This window comes from Mizuhopecten yessoensis, unplaced genomic scaffold (assembly GCF_002113885.1).
Source record: "Mizuhopecten yessoensis strain PY_sf001 unplaced genomic scaffold, ASM211388v2 scaffold295, whole genome shotgun sequence".
Taxonomy (NCBI): Eukaryota; Metazoa; Mollusca; class Bivalvia; order Pectinida; family Pectinidae; genus Mizuhopecten; species Mizuhopecten yessoensis.
This window is the reverse complement of record NW_018403475.1, coordinates 29,270-34,173: the sequence shown is the minus strand read 5'-3', so window position 1 is coordinate 34,173 and position 4,904 is coordinate 29,270.

Sequence of the window (4,904 nt, the reverse complement as noted above, 5' to 3'; positions counted from 1 at the left end):
GTACACGTTATAAGTAACGGACGGGTGATATAAGTGTAGTCTTAACAGCTATAACAGTGTTATCTATATGGGGTAGGGAGGTACACAGGTACACGTGATAGGTAACGGACTAGTGATAATTATAAATGCAGTCTAAACAGTTATAACAGTGCTATAAACAGCTATAACAGTGCTATCTACACGGGGTAGGGAGGTACACAGGTACTCGTTATAGGTAATGGACGGGTGATATAAGTGTAGACTAAACAGCTATATCAGTGCTATCTATACGGTGTAGGGGGGTACACGTTATAGGTAACGGACGGGGGATATAAGCGTAGTCTTAACAGCTATAACAGTCTTATCTATACGGGGTAGGGAGGTACACATGTACACGTTATAGGTAACGAACGGGTGATATAAGTGTAGTCTAAACAGCTATAACAGGGCTATCTATACGGGGTAGGGAGGTAACAGGTATACGTTATAGGTAATGGACGTATGAAGTTACTTCATGTGTGAATTAACGTCACGTGTGATCCTACCGAGGCACCTGTTGACTTAATCATTGAGGGTAGGGAGGTACACAGGTACACGTAATAGGTAATGGACGGGGGATATAAGTGTAGTCTAAACCGCTATAACAGTGCTATCTATACGGGGGAGGGAGGTACACAGGAACACGTTATAGGTAATGGACGGGTGAGATAAGTGTAGTCTAAACAGCTATATCAGTGCTATCTATACGGGGTAAAGAGGTACACAGGTATACGTTACTAAACAGTTATAACAGTGCTATCTATACGGAGTAGGGAGGTACACAGGTATACGTTATAGGTAACGGCCGGCTGATATAAGTGTAGTCTAAACAGCTATAACAGGGCTATCTATACGGGGTAGGGAGGTAACAGGTATACGTTATAGGTAATGGACGTATGAAGTTACTTCATGTGTGAATTAACGTCACGTGTGAACCTACCGAGGCACCTGTTGACTTAATCATTGAGGGTAGGGAGGTACACAGGTACACGTTATAAGTAACGGACGGGTGATATAAGTGTAGTCTAAACAGCTATATCAGTGCTATCTATACGGGGTAAAGAGGTACACAGGTATACGTTATAGGTAACGGACGGCTGATATAAGTGTAGTCTAAACAGCTATAACAGTGCTATCTATACGGGGAAGGGAGGTACACAGGTACACGTTATAGGTAATGGACGGGTGATATAAGTGTAGTCTAAACAGCTATATCAGTGCTATCTATACGGGGTAGGGAGGTAACAGGTATACGTTATAGGTAATGGACGTATGAAGTTACTTCATGTGTGAATTAACGTCACGTGTGAACCTACCGAGGCACCTGTTGACTTAATCATTGAAACTTACTTATTTTGCACATAGACAACTGTACAACTAGAAATGTATCATGGGGATGAAATGTAACCTATGTAAAATATACAGTTCACTTGTGATACGGAATGGTTTATATCAGTTAAACCTTGTGTCGTAATACAATAATTAACTTACTCGAGTTAGATGATAACCAACCACCACGCGATTGAGAACCTCTATATATCAGGTAAACCTTGTGTCATAATACAATTATTAACTTTCTCGAGTTAGATGATAACCAACCACCTTGCGTTCTAGAACCTATATATATCAGGTAAACCTTGTGTCTTAATACAATAATTAACTTACTCGAGTTAGATGATAACCAACCACCATGCGTTCTAGAACCTATATATATCAGGTAAACCTTGTGTCATAATACAATAATTAACTTACTCGAGTTAGATGATACATGTAACCAACCACCATGCGTTCTAGAACCTCTATATATCAGGTAAACCTTGTGTCATAATACAATAATTAACTTACTCGAGTTAAATGATAACCAACAACCATGCGCTCTAGAACCTCTATATATCAGGTAAACCTTGTGTCATAATACAATAATTAACTTACTTGAGTTAGATGTAACCAACCACCACGCGTTTGAGAATCTCTATATATCAGGTAAGCCTTGTGTCATAATACAATAATTAACTTACTCGAGTTAGATAGAACAAACCACCACGCATTTGAGAACCTCTATATATCAGGTAAACCTTGTGTCGTAATACAATAATTAACTTACTCGAGTTAGATATAACCAACCACCACGCGTTTGAGAACCTTTATATATCAGGTAAACCTTGTGTCATAATAAAATAATTAACTTACTCGAGTTAGATGATAACCAACCACCATGCGTTCTAGAACCTCTATATATCAGTATGATTTTGGCGAAGTACAAAATGTAACTAATTTAAGATATTCTGTATTCGCTTCTCTGTCGGATTCATAATGTACCACAACGTCACCACACACTGACCAAATCGAAATCCTATGTGTAGGTACGTAATACTGAAGATCCATATGATGATAGCTTATTGGTATTATGTACATACAACAAAAGTATGTTAACAGTTACGAATGAAACTGCTACAGGCGAGTTAAAGTCAGTAATCATCCTCTGACGAAACGCCTTGCTTTGACTTTTTATCTGTGACAACCCGGTCAGACACTTGAATCGTATTTCTGCGTCTGATTGAACAAGTCTACTGCAGGCGTCGTGATAGAGAGTGCTCGGAATGTGAAGTAGTGGAGTTACAGACGCCATAATTACTCCTAGCGTCACGCTCTCTCCTCGTCTGCACCAGTTTGGTCATGGCGGGTTGACCCAAATAGGACGGGCGAGTCACAGCGGGATCACGGATAATTCCTATAATTGGTCGTCCCCGGGACAAACATTGATTTGTGCTGCCATCGATACACTGTAAGACCTATCGTTTCCCCCGGGTAAATCAGTAAATCAAATTAAAAGTCAAATCTCTCACCCTGACGTCACGGACACTAACGCCGACTGTGACACCAGTTAAACGCTTCACAGAGCGGTCAGCCAGTGCTGCCTATTTACAAACCAAGATTAAAGTTTAAAACCTTTAAGAAAACTGATTATAGGTACAAAACTATTGATGGAATGTTGCCCCTGAACTTATGTGACTGATTCACAAAAAAACATGGTAATATTATACTACATGTGTTTAGATACCGGTAGGTAACCCGACCTATTATATCAAGTCGAGGTCGTAATTCCGGCCATAAATTCCTGTACCAAAACACTCTCTGTAAAACGTTTAAATTGTGACACACCTTGACAGCCTCCCGTGAGAAGCAGAATCCATTCTGATTATAAACCATATGAGGAGCGCATATTGTCTGGGTGTGTCTCGCTGCACTAAGACTTACGCCACACTCACAGTTAAGATGGTCGCCCAAACACACTCTAGTGATCTCATGAAATGTGCGTTTTAACTCCCCTGTTCAATTTAAATGTACGTCCTTTTTCAAACATTTTAGTAAACGACTTTTGAAATGTATCATACAGTTGACACCTCGTGATCAGGGGATTAGGATCGAGGGACAACCTAACCCTAACCTGGACTTGTGTTCAAAGATTCACGGGATACTTACGATATTAAACAAATCGGAAGGATCCACTTCATGTAGAAATCGATTCACAAAGTAATAATTTAATATTTATTTTGTAAAAACGCGTTTTCATTTGGTTTGTGTATAAAGTCATAGGCTGAACAAGATGAGAACATATTTTGATGACGACTACCCAAAGTACAACTTTTACCTTAAAGTAGTCATCTGTCACCCCGGGATAATCGTCTGCAACCACGTCTTTCGACATTGGAAAATTAGATGACAGAGATATTCTCAACGACAAGTCAGAATTTATACAAAGCCTTATAGCGTCTAGAGAGAGAGAGAGCACATGAGAGAGAGAGAGAGCACATGTAAATGAGCTTTTGATACGACATCAATATTTGTGTCCTTGTACCTACAGTCCCTTTAATACGACATCGTTATTTGTTACCTTGTACATACAGTCCCTTTAATACGACNTTATTTGTTACCTTGTACATACAGTCCCTTTAATACGACGTCTTTATCTGTGTTCTTGTGCATACCGTTCCTGTAATACGGCATCGTTATTTGTTACCTTGTACATACAGTCCCTTTAATACGACATCGTTATTTGTTACCTTGTACATACAGTCCCTTTAATATGACGTCGTTATTCGTTACCTTGTACATACAGTCCCTTTAATAACACGTCGCTATTTCTTACCTTGTACATACAGTCCCTTTAATACGACATTGTTATTTGTTACCTTGTACATACAGTCACTTTAATATGATGTCGTTATTCGTTACCTTGTACATAGAGTCCCTTTAATAACACGTCGCTATTTCTTACCTTGTACATACAGTCCCTTTAATATGATGTCGTTATTCGTTACCTTGTACATTACCTTGTACATACAGTCCCTTTAATATGACGTCGTTATTCGTTACCTTGTACATACAGTCCCTTTAATACGACGTCGCTATTTCTTACCTTGTACATACAGTCCCTTTAATACGACATCGTTAATTGTTACCTTGTACATACAGTCCCTCTAATACGACGTCGTTATTTGTTACCTTGTACATACAGTCCCTTTAATATGATGTCGTTATTCGTTACCTTGTAAATTACCTTGTACATACAGTCCCTTTAATATGACGGCGTTATTCGTTACCTTGTACATACAGTCCCTTTAATACGACATCGTTATTTGTTACCTTGTACATACAGTCCCTTTAATACGACGTCGTTATTTGTTATCTTGTACATCCCTTTAATACCACATCGTTATTTGTTACCTTGTACATACAGTGCCTTTAATACGACATCGTTATTCGTTACCTTGTACATACAGTCCCTTTAATACGATATCGTCATTTGTTATCTTGTACATCCCTTTAATACCACATCGTTATTTGTTACCTTGTACATACAGTGCCTTTAATACGACATCGTC